Source organism: Schistocerca serialis, unplaced genomic scaffold (assembly GCF_023864345.2).
Source record: "Schistocerca serialis cubense isolate TAMUIC-IGC-003099 unplaced genomic scaffold, iqSchSeri2.2 HiC_scaffold_1362, whole genome shotgun sequence".
Taxonomy (NCBI): domain Eukaryota; kingdom Metazoa; phylum Arthropoda; class Insecta; order Orthoptera; family Acrididae; genus Schistocerca; species Schistocerca serialis.
Window position 1 is genome coordinate 56,564,767 of NW_026047583.1, and position 12,557 is coordinate 56,577,323.

Genomic DNA, 12,557 nt, shown 5'->3' on the forward strand with positions numbered 1-12,557 from the left:
CGGGCACCTTATGCTCCGTCTCCTGTGAGTCTAGATTTTCGAATCCGACGCAAAACTGATGGTTAATTGTAACGTTCATGGCCTCCTAATGACGATGGAACACTCAAATTGCGTCGAGATTCAATAGATCGTCCTCCAATCGACTTGTCACCAAGGTAATATTGATGCCTCGGGCACCATATGGTCCGTCTCCTGTAGGTCCAGATATTCGAATCCGACAAAAACGGACTGCTAATTGTAGCGTTCAGAGCCTGCTAATGATGATGGAACACTCTAATTGCGTCGAGATTCAATACATCGTCCTCCAGCCGACTAGTCTCCAAAGGGTTATTGCTGTCTCGGGCACCTTATGCTCCGTCTCCTGTGAGTCTAGATTTTCGAATCCGACGCAAAACTGATGGTTAATTGTAACGTTCATGGCCTCCTAATGACGATGGAACACTCAAATTGCGACGAGATTCAATATATCGTCCTCCAATCGACTTGTCACCAAGGTAATATTGATGCCTCGGGCACCATATGGTCCGTCTCCTGTAGGTCCAGATATTCGAATCCGACAAAAACGGACTGCTAATTGTAACGTTCAGAGCCTGCTAATGATGATGGAACACTCTAATTGCGTCGTGATTCAATACATCGTCCTCCAGCCGACTAGTCTCCAAAGGGTTATTGCTGTCTCGGGCACCTTATGCTCCGTCTCCTGTGAGTCTAGATTTTCGAATCCGACGCAAAACTGATGGTTAATTGTAACGTTCATGGCCTCCTAATGACAATGGAACACTCAAATTGCGTCGAGATCTCAATACATCGTCCTCCAATCGAGTTGTCACCAAGGGGATATTGCTGCCTCGGGCACCATATGGTCCGTCTCCTGTAGGTCCAGATATTCGAATCCGACGCAAAATGGATTGCCAATTGTAACATTCAGAGCCCCTTAATGACGACGGAACACACAAATTGCATCAAGATTCAATACATCGTAATTCAGCCAACTTTTCTCTAACGGTCTGTTCCTGCCTCGGGCACCTTATGGTCGTTCTCCTCTGAGTCTACATTATCGAATCCGACGCAAAACTGATAGTTAATTGTAACGATCAGGGCCTCCTAATGACGATGGAACACTGAAATAGCGTCAAAATTCAATACATCGTCCTTCAGCCGACTTGTCTCCATGGGTCTACTGCTACCTTGGTCACCTTATCTTCGTTCCCCTGTGAGTCCAGATATTCGAATCCGACGCAAAACGGACTGCTAATTGTAACGTTCAGAGCCTCCTAATGATGATGGAACACTCTAATTGCGTCGAGATTCAATAGATCGTCCTCCAATCGACTTGTCAGCAAGGGGATATTGCTGCCTCGGGCACCATATGGTCCGTCTCCTGTAGGTCCAGATATTCGAATCCGACGCAAAACGGACTGCCAATTGTAACGTTCAGAGCCTCCTAATGACGATGGAACACTCAAATTGCATCAAGATTCAATACATCGTCATACAGCCGACTTGTCTCCAACGGTATATTGCTGCATCGGGCACCTTATGGTCGTTCTCCTCTGAGTCTACATTTTGGATTCCGACACATAATTGATAGTTAATTGTAACGTTCAGGGCCTGTTAATGACGATGGAACACTCAAATTGCGTCGAGATTCAATGCATCGTCCTCCAGCCGACTTGTCTCCATGGGTCTACTGCTACCTCGGCCACCTTATCCTCGTTGTCCTGTGAGTCCAGATATTCGAATCCGACGCAAATCGGACTGCTAAATGGAACGTTCAGAGCCTCCTAATGATGATGGAACACTCTAATTGCTTCGAGATTCAATACATCGTCCTCCAGCCGACTTGTCTCCAAGGGGATATTGCTGCCTTGGGCACCATATAGTCATTGTCCTGTGAGTCTAGAATTTCGAATCCGACGCAAAACCTGTAGTTAATTGTAACGCTCAGGGCCTCCTAATGACGATGGAATACTCAAATTACGTCGACATTAAATACATCGTCCACCCGCCGACATGTCTCCAATGGGATATTGGTACCTCGGGCACCATGTGGTCCGTCTCCCGTGAGTCCAGATTTTCGAATCCGACGCAAAAATGATAGTTAATAGTATCGTTCAGGGCCTCCTAATGACCATAGAACACTCAACTTTCGTCGAGATTCAATACGCCGTCCTCCAGCCGACTTGTCTACAAAGGGATATTGCTGCCTCGTGCAGCTTATAGTCCGCCTCCTGTGAGTCTAGATTTTCGAATCCGACGCAAAACAGTTGGTTAATTGTAACGTTCATGGCCTACGAATGACGATGGAACACTCAAATTGCTTCGAGTTTCAATACATCGTCCTCCAATCGACTTGTCACCAAGGGGATATTGCTGCCTCGGGCACCATATGGTCCGTCTCCTGTAGGTCCAGATATTCGAATCCGACGCATAACGGACTGCCAATTGTAACGTTCAGAGCCTCCTAATGACGATGGAACACTCAAATTGCATCAAGATTCAATACATCGTCATTCAGCCGACTTGTCTAAAACGGTCTATTGCTGCCTCGGGCACATTATGGTCGTTCTACTCTGAGTCTACATTTTCGAATCCGACGCAAAACGGATAGTTAATTGTAACGTTCAGGGCCTCCTAATGACGACGGAACACTGAAATAGCGTCGAAATTCAATAGATCGTCCTTCAGCCGAATTGTCTCCAAGCGTCCATTGCTGCCTCGGGCACCTTATGGTCGTTCTCCTGTGAGTCTACATTTTCGATTCCGACACATAACTGTTAGTTATTTGTAACGTTCAGGGCCTCCTAATGACGAAGGATCACTCAAATTGCGTCGAAATTCAATACATCGTCCTCCAGCCGACTTGTCTCCATGGGTCTATTGCTACCTCGTTCACCTTATCTTCGTTCTCCTGTGAGTCCAGATATTCGAATGTGACGCAAAACGGACTGCTAATTGTAACGTTCAGAGCCTCCTATTGATGACGGAACACTCTCATTGCGTCGAGATTCAATACATCGTCCTCCAGCCGACTTGTCTCCAAGGGGATATTGCTGCCTTGGGCACCATATAGTCCTTCTCCTGTGAGTCTAGAATTTCGAATCCGACGCAAAACTGATAGTTAATTGTAACGTTCAGGACCTCCTAATGACGATGGAACACTCAAATTGCGTCGAGATTCAATAGATCGTCCTCCAATCGACTTGTCACCAAGGTAATATTGATGCCTCGGGCACCATATGGTCCGTCTCCTGTAGGTCCAGATATTCGAATCCGACAAAAACGGACTGCTAATTGTAACGTTCAGAGCCTGCTAATGATGATGGAACACTCTAATTGCGTCGAGATTCAATACATCGTCCTCCAGCCGACTAGTCTCCAAAGGGTTATTGCTGTCTCGGGCACCTTATGCTCCGTCTCCTGTGAGTCAAGATTTTCGAATCCGACGCAAAACTGATGGTTAATTGTATCGTTCATGGCCTCCTAATGACAATGGAACACTCAAATTGCGTCGAGATCTCAATACATCGTCCTCCAATCGAGTTGTCACCAAGGGGATATTGCTGCCTCGGGCACCATATGGTCCGTCTCCTGTAGGTCCAGATATTCGAATCCGACGCAAAACGGACTGCCAATTGTAACGTTCAGAGCCTCCTAATGACGATGGAACACTCAAATTGCATCAAGATTCAATACATCGTCATACAGCCGACTTGTCTCCAACGGTATATTGCTGCATCGGGCACCTTACGGTCATTCTCCTCTGAGTCTACATTTTGGATTCCGACACATAATTGATAGTTAATTGTAACGTTCAGGGCCTGTTAATGACGATGGAACACTCAAATTGCGTCGAGATTCAATACATCGTCCTCCAGCCGACTTGTCTCCATGGGTCTACTGCTACCTCGGTCACCTTATCTTCGCTCTCCTGTGAGTCCAGATATTCGAATCCGACGCAAAACGGACTGCTAATTGTAACGTTCAGAGCCTCGTAATGATGATGGATCACTCTAATTGCGTCGAGATTCAATACATCGTCCTCCAGCCGACTTGTCTCCAAGTGGATATTGCTGCCTTGGGCACCACATAGTCCTTCTCCTGTGAGTCTAGAATTTCGAATCCCACGCAAAACAGATAATTAATTGTAACGATCAGGACCACCTAATGACGATGGATCACTCAAATTGCGTCGAGATTCAATACATCGTCCTCCAGCCGGCTTGTCTCCAAAGGGTTATTGCTGTCTCGGGCACCTTATGCTCCGTCTCCTGTGAGTCTAGATTTTCGAATCCGACACAAAACTGATGGTTAATTGTAACGTTCAGGGCCTCCTAATGACGATGGAGCACTCAAATTGCGTCGCGATTCGATACATCGTCCTCCAGCCGACATGACTCCATGGGTCAATTGCTGCCTTTGGCACCTAATGGTCTTGCTCCTGTGAGTCTAGATTTTCGAATTTGACGCAAAACTGATATTTAATTGTACCGTCAAGGGCCTCCTAATGACGATGGAACACAAATTGCGTCGAGATTCAATACATCGTCCTCCAGCCGTATTGTCTCCAAAGGGATATTGCTGCCTCGGGCAGCTTATGGTCCGCCTCCTGTGAGTCTAGATTTTCGGATCCGACGCATAAGTGATAGTTAATTGTAACGTTCAGCGCCTCCTAATGACGATAGAACACTCACATTGCATCGAGATTCAATACATCGTCCTCCAATCGACTTGTCACCAAGGGGATATTGCTGCCTCGGGCACCATATGGTCCGTCTCCTGTAGGTCCAGATATTCGAATCCGACGCTAAACGGACTGCCAATTGCAACGTTCAGAGCCTCCTAATGACGATGGAACACTCAAATTGCATCAAGATTCAATACATCGTCATTCAGCCGACTTGTCTAAAACGGTCTATTGCTGCCTCGGGCACCTTATGGTCGTTCTACTCTGAGTCTACATTTTCGAATCCGACGCAAAACTGATAGTTAATTGTAACGTTCAGGGCCTCCTAATGACGATGGAACACTGAAATAGCGTCGAAATTCAATAGATCGTCCTTCAGCTGACTTGTCTCCAAGCGTCCATTGCTGCCTCGGGCACCTTATGTTCGTTCTCCTGTGAGTCTACAATTTCGATTCCGACACATGACTGCTAGTTAGTTGTAACGTTCAGGGCCTCCTAATGCCGATGGAACACTCAAATTGCGTCGAGATTCAATACATCGTCCTCCAGCCGACTTGTCTCCATGGGTCTACTGCTACTTCGTTCACCCTATCTTCGTTCTCCTGTGAGGCCAGATATTCGAATCCGACGCAAAACGGACTGCTATTTGTAACGTTCACAGCCTCCTAATGATGATGGAACACTCTAATAGCGTCGCGATTCAATACATCGTCCTCCAGTCGACTTGTCTCCAAGGGTCTATTGCTGCCTCGGCACCATTTGGTCGTTGTCCTGCGAGTCTAGATTTTCGAATCCGACGCATAACTGATAGTTAATTGTAACGTCCAGCGCCTCCTAATGATGATAGGACACTCAAATTGCGTCGAGATTTAATACGTCGTCCTCCAGACGACTTGTCTACAAGGGGATCTTGCCTTCTCGGGCAGCTTACGGTTCGCCTCCTGTGAGTCTAGATTTTCGAATTCGACGCAAAACTGATAGTTAATTGTATCGTTCATGGCCTCCTAATGACGATGGAACACTCAAATTGCGTCGAGATTCAATACGTCGTCCTCCAGCCGACTTGTCTCCATGGGTCTATTGCTACCTCGCTCACCTTATGGTCGTTCTCCTGCGAGTCTAGATTTTCGAATCCGACGCAAAACTGATGGTTAATTGTAACGTTCATGGCCTCCTAATGACGATGGAACACTCAAATTGCGTCGCGATTCAATACATCGTCCTCCAGCCGACTTGTCTCCAAGGGTCAATTGCTGCCTCGGGCACCATGTGGTCCGTCTCCTGTGAGTCTAGATTTTCGAATCCGACGCAAAAGTGATAGTTAATTGTAACGTTCAGGGCCTCCTAATGACAAAGGAACACTCAAATTGCGTCGAGATTCAAAACATCGTTCTTCAGCCAACTTGTCTCCAAGCGTCCATTGCTGATTCGGGCACCTTATGGTCGTTCTCCTGTGTGTCTACATTCTCGATTCCGACACATAACTGATGGTTAGTTGTAACGTTCAGGGCCACATAATGACGATGGAACACTCAATTTGCGTCGAGATTCAATACATCGTCCTCCAGCCGACTTGTCTCCATGGGTCTACTGCTACCTCGTTCACCTTATCTTCGTTCTCCTGTGAGTCCAATTATTCAAATCCGACGCAAAACTGATAGTTAATTGTAACGTTCAGGACCTCTTAATGACGATGGAACACTCACATTGCAACGAGATTCAATACATCGTCCTCCAGCCGACTTGTCTCCAAAGGGTTATTGCTGTCTCGGGCACCTTATGCTCCGTCTCCTGTGAGTCTACATTTTCGAATCCGACGCAAAACTGATGGTTAATTGTAATGTTCAGGGCCTCCTAATGACGATGGAACTCTCAAATTGCGTCGCGATCTCAATACATCGTCCTCCAGCCGACTTGTCTCCAAGGGGATAATGCTGCCTCGGGCACCATATGGTCCGTCTCCTGTGAGTATAGATTTCCGAATCCGACGCAAAACTTGTAGTTAATTGTAACGTTCATAGCCTCCTAATAACGATGGAACACTCAATTGCGTCTAGATCCAATACATCGACCTCCCGCCGACATGTCTCCAACGGGATATTGCTGATTCGGTCACCTTATGGTCCGTCTCCTGTGAGTATAGATTTTCGAATCCGACGAAAAACTTGTAGTTAATTGTAACGTTCAGGACCTCCTAATGACGATGGAACACTCAAATTGCGTCGAGATTCAATACATCGTCCTCCAGCCGACTTGTCTCCAAGGGCCAATTGCTGCGTTTGCCACCTAATGGTCTTGATCCTGTGAATTTAGATTTTCGAATCCGACGCAAAACTGATATTTAATTGTAACGTTAGGGGCCTCCTAATGACGATGGAACACTCAACTGCGTCGAGATCCAATACATCGACCTCCCGCCGACTTGTCTCCAACAGGATATTGCTGCCTTGGGCACCATTTGGTCCGTCTCCTGTGAGTCTACATTTTCGAATCCGACGCAAAACTGATGGTTAATTGTAATGTTCAGGGCCTCCTAATGACGATGGAACACTCAAATTGCGTCGAGATTCAATAGATCGTCCTCCAGTCGAATTGTCACCAAGGGGATATTGCTGCCTCGGGCACCATATGGTCCGTCTGCTGTAGGTACAGAAATTCGAATTCGACGCCAAACAGACTGCCAATTGTAACGTTCAGAGCCTCCTAATGACGATGGAACACTCACATTGCATCAAGATTCAATACATCGTCATTCAGCCAACTTGTCTCCAACGGTCTATTGCTGCCTCGGGCACATTATTGTCGTTCCTCTGTGAGTCTACATTTTCGAATCCGACACAAAACTGATAGTTAATTGTAAGGTTCAGGGCCTCCTAATGACGATGGAACACTGAAATAGCGTCGAAATTCAATACACCGTCCTTCAGCCGACTTGTCTCCAAGCGTCCATTGCTGCCTCGGGCACCTTATGGTCGTTCACCTGTGAGTCTACATTTTCGATTCCGACACATAACTGATAGTTAGTTGCAACGTTCAGGGCCTCCTAATGTCGATGGATCACTCAAAATGCGTCGAGATTCAATACATCGTCCTAGAGCCGACTTGACTCCATGGGTCTACTGCTACATCCTTCACCTTATCTTCGTTCTCCTGTGAGTCCAGAGATTCGAATCCGACGCAAATCGGACTTCTAATTCTACCGTTCAGAGCCTCCTAATGATGATGGAACACTTTAATTGCGTCGAGATTCAATACATCGTCCTCCAGTCGAATTGTCTCCAAAGGGTTATTGCTGTCTCGGGCACCTTATGCTCCGTCTCCTGTGAGTCTAGATTTTCGAATCCGACGCAAAACTGATGGTTAATTGTAACGTTCAGGGCCTCCTAATGACGATGGAACTCTCAAATTGCGTCGCGATCTCAATACATCGTCCTCCAGCCGACTTGTCTCCAAGGGGATATTGCTGCCTCGGACACCATATGGTCCTTCTCCTGTAGGTCCAGATATTCGAATCCGACGCAAAACGGGCCGCTAATTGTAACAATCAGGGCCTCCTAATGAAAATGGAACACTAAAATAGCGTCGAAATTCAATACATCGTCCTTCAGCCGACTTGTCTCCAAGCGTCCATTGCTGCCTCGGGCACCTTATGGTCGTTCTCCTGTGAGTCTATATTTTCGATTCCGACACATAACTGATAGTTAGTTGTAACGTTCAGGGTTTCCTAATGACGATGGAACACTGAAATAGCGTCGAGATTCAATACATCGTCCTTAAGCCGACTTGTCTCCAAGCGTCCATTGCTGACTCGGGTACCTTATGGTCGTCATCCTATGAGTCTATATCTTCGAATCCGACACATAACTGATAGTTAATTGTAACGTTCAGGGCCTCCTCATGACGATGGAACACTCAAATGGCGTCGGGATTCAATACATCGTCCTCCAGCTGACTTGTCTCCAAGGGGATATTGCTGCCTTGGGCACCATATTGTCCTTCTCCTGTGAGTCTAGAATTTCGAATCCGACGCAAAACTGATAGCTAATTGTAACGTTCTGGACCTCCTGATGACGATGGAACACTCAAATTGCGTCGAGATTCAGCCTACTTGTCTCCAAAGGGATATTGCTTTCTCCGTCACCTTATGCTCCGTCTCCTGTGAGTCTAGATTTTCGAATCCGACGCAAAACTGATGGTTAATTGTAACGTTCAGCGCCTTCTAATGACGATGGAACACTCAAATTTCGTCGCGATTCAATGCATCGTCCTCCAGCCGATTTGTCTCCAACGGGATATTGCTGCCTTGGGCACCATGTGGTCCGTCTCCTGTGAGTATAAATTTTCGAATCCGACGCAAAAGTGACAGTTAATTGTAACGTTCAAGGCCTCCTAATGACAAAGGAACACTCAAATTGCGTCGAGATTCAATACATCGTCCTCCAGCCGACTTGTCTCCAAGCGTCGATTGCTGCCTCGGGCACCTTATGATCGTTGTCCTGTGAGTCTAGATTTTCGGATCCGACGCATAACTGATAGTTAATTGTAACTTTCAGCGCCTCCTAATGACGATAGAACACTCAAATTGCGTCGAGATTCAATACGTCGTCCTCCAGCCGACTTGTCTACAAGGGGATATAGCTGCCTCGGGCAGCTTATGGTCCGCCTCCTGTGAATCTAGATTTTCGGATCCGACGCATAAGTGATAGTTAATTGCTACGATCGGCGCCTCCTAATGACGATAGAACACTCAAATTGCGTCGAGATTCAATATATCGTCCTCCAGCCGACATGTCTCCAAGGGGATATTACTGCCTCGTGCACCTTATGGTCCGCCTCCTGTGAGTCTAGATTTTCGAATCCGACGCAAGACAGTTGGTTAATTGTAACGTTCATGGCCTCCTAATGACGATGGAACACTCAAATTGCGTCGAAATTCAATACATCGTCCTCCAATCGACTTGTCACCAAGGGGATATTGCTGCCTCGGGCACCATATGGTCCGTCTGCTGTAGGTCCAGATATTCGAATCCGACGCAAAACGGACTGCCAATTGTAACGTTCAGAGCCTCCTAATGACGATGGAACACTCAAATTGCATCAAGATTCAATACATCGTCATTCAGCCGACTTGTCTCCAACGGTCTATTGCTGCCTCGGGCACCTTATGGTCGTACTACTCTGAGTCTACATTTTCGAATCCGGTGCAAAACTGATAGTTAATTGTAACGTTCAGGGCCTCCAAATGACGATGGAACACTGAAATAGCGTCGAATTTCAATACATCGTCCTTCAGCCGACTTGTCTCCAAGCGTCCACAGCTGCCTCGGGCACCTTATGGTCGTTCTCCTGTGAGTCTACTTTTTCGATTTCGACACATAACTGATAGTTAATTGTAACGTTCACGATCTCCTAATGACGATGGAAGACTCAAATTGCGTCGAGATTTAATACATCGTCCTCCAGCCGACTTGTTTCCAAAGGGTTGTTGCTGTCTCGGGCACCTTATGCTCCGTCTCCTGTGAGTCTAGATTTTCGAATCCGACGAAAACTGATGGTTAATTGTAACGTTGTGGGCCTCCTAATGACGATGGAACTCTCAAATTGCGTCGCGATCTCAATACATCGACCTCCAGCCGACTTTGTCTCCAAGGGGATATTGCTGCCTCGGGCACCATATGGTCCGTCTCCTGTAGGTCCAGATATTCGAATCCGACGAAAAACGGACTGCTAATTGTATCGTTCACGGCCTCCTAATGACGATGGAACACTTAAATAGCGTCGAAATTCAAAACATCGTCCTTCAGCAGACTTGTCTCCAAGCGTCCATTGCTGCCTCGGGCTCCTTATGGTCGTTCTCCTGTGAGTCTACATTTTCGATTCCGACACATAACTGATACTTAGTTGTAACTTTCAGGGCCTCCTAATGACGATGGAACACTCAATTGCGTCGAGATTCAATACGTCGTCCTCTAGACGACTAGTCTACAAGGGGATATTGCTGCCTCGGGCACCTTATGGTCCGCCTCCCGTGAGTCTAGATTTTCGAATCTGACGCAAAACTGATAGTTAATTGTAACGTTCATGGCCTCCTAATGACGATGGAACACTCAAATTCCGTCGAGATTCAATACATCGTCCAACAGCTGAGTTGTCTTCAATGGGATATTGCTGCCTCGGGCACCATGTGGTCCGTCTCCTGTGAGTGTAGATTTTCGAATCCGACGCGAAACTGATAGTTAATTGTGATGTTCAGGGCCTCCTAATGTCGATGGAACACTCAAATTGCGTCGTGATCCAATACATCGTCCTCCAGCCGACTTGTCTCCAAGGGTCAATTGCTGCTTCGTGCACTTTATTGTCGTTATCCTGTGAGTCTAGATTTTCGAATCCGACGCAAAACAGATGGTAAATTATAACGTTCATGGCATCCTAATGACGATGGAACACTCAAATTGCGTCGAGATTCAGCCTACTTGTCTCCAAAGGGATATTGCTGTCTCCGTCACCTTATACTCCGTCTCCTGTGAGTCTAGATTTTCGAATCCGACTCAAAACTGATAGTTAATTGTAATGTTCAGGGCCCCCTAATGACGATGGAACACTCAAATTGCGTCGCGATTCAATACATCGTCCTCCAGCCGACTTGTCTACATGGGTCTACTGCTACCTCGGACACCTTCTGGTCGTTCTCCTGTGGGTCCAGATATTCGAATCCGACGCAAAACGGACTGCTAATTGTAACGTTCAGAGCCACTTAATGATGATGCAACACTCTAATTGCGTCGAGATTCAATACATCGTCCTCCATCCGACTTGTCTCCAAGGGCCAATTGCTGCCTCGGGCACCTTATGGTCGTTCTCCTGCGAGTCTAGATTTTCGGATCCGACGCATAAGTGATAGTTAATTGTAACGCTCAGCGCCTCCTAATGACGATAGAACACTCAAATTGCGTCGAGATTCAATGCATCGTCCTCCGGCTGACTTGTCTCCATGGGTCTACTGCTACCTCGGCCACCTTATCTTCGTTGTCCTGTGAGTCCAGATATTCGAATCCGACGCAAAAAGGGACTGCTAAATGTAACGTTCAGAGCCTCCTAATGATGATGGAACACTCTATATGCTTCGAGATTCAATACATCGTCCTCCAGCCGACTTGTCTCCAAGGGGATATTGCTGCCTTGGGCACCATATAGTCATTGTCCTGTGAGTCTAGAATTTCGAATCCGACGCAAAACCTGTAGTTAATTGTAACGCTCAGGGCCTCCTAATGACGATGGAATACTCAAATTACGTCGACATTAAATACATCGTCCACCCGCCGACTTGTCTCCAATGGGATATTGCTACCTCGGGCACCATGTGGTCCGTCTCCCGTGAGTCCAGATTTTCGAATCCGACGCAAAAATGATAGTTAATTGTAACGTTCAGCGCCTCCTAATGACCATAGAACACTCAACTTGCGTCGAGATTCAATACGCCGTCCACCAGCCGACTTGTCTACAAAGGGATATTGCTGCCTCGGGCAGCTTATGGTCCGCCTCCTGTGAGTCTAGATTTTCGAATCCGACGCAAAACAGTTGGTTAATTGTAACGTTCATGGCCTACGAATGACGATGGAACACTCAAATTGCTTCGAGTTTCAATACACCGTCCTCCAAACGACTTGTCACCAAGGGGATATTGCTGCCTCGGGCACCATATGGTCCGTCTCCTGTAGGTCCAGATATTCGAATCCGACGCAAAACGGACTGCCAATTGTAACGTTTAAAGACTCCTAATGACAATGGAACACTCAAATTGCATCAAGATTCAATACATCGTCATTCAGACGACTTGTCTAAAACGGTCTATTGCTGCCTCGGGCACATT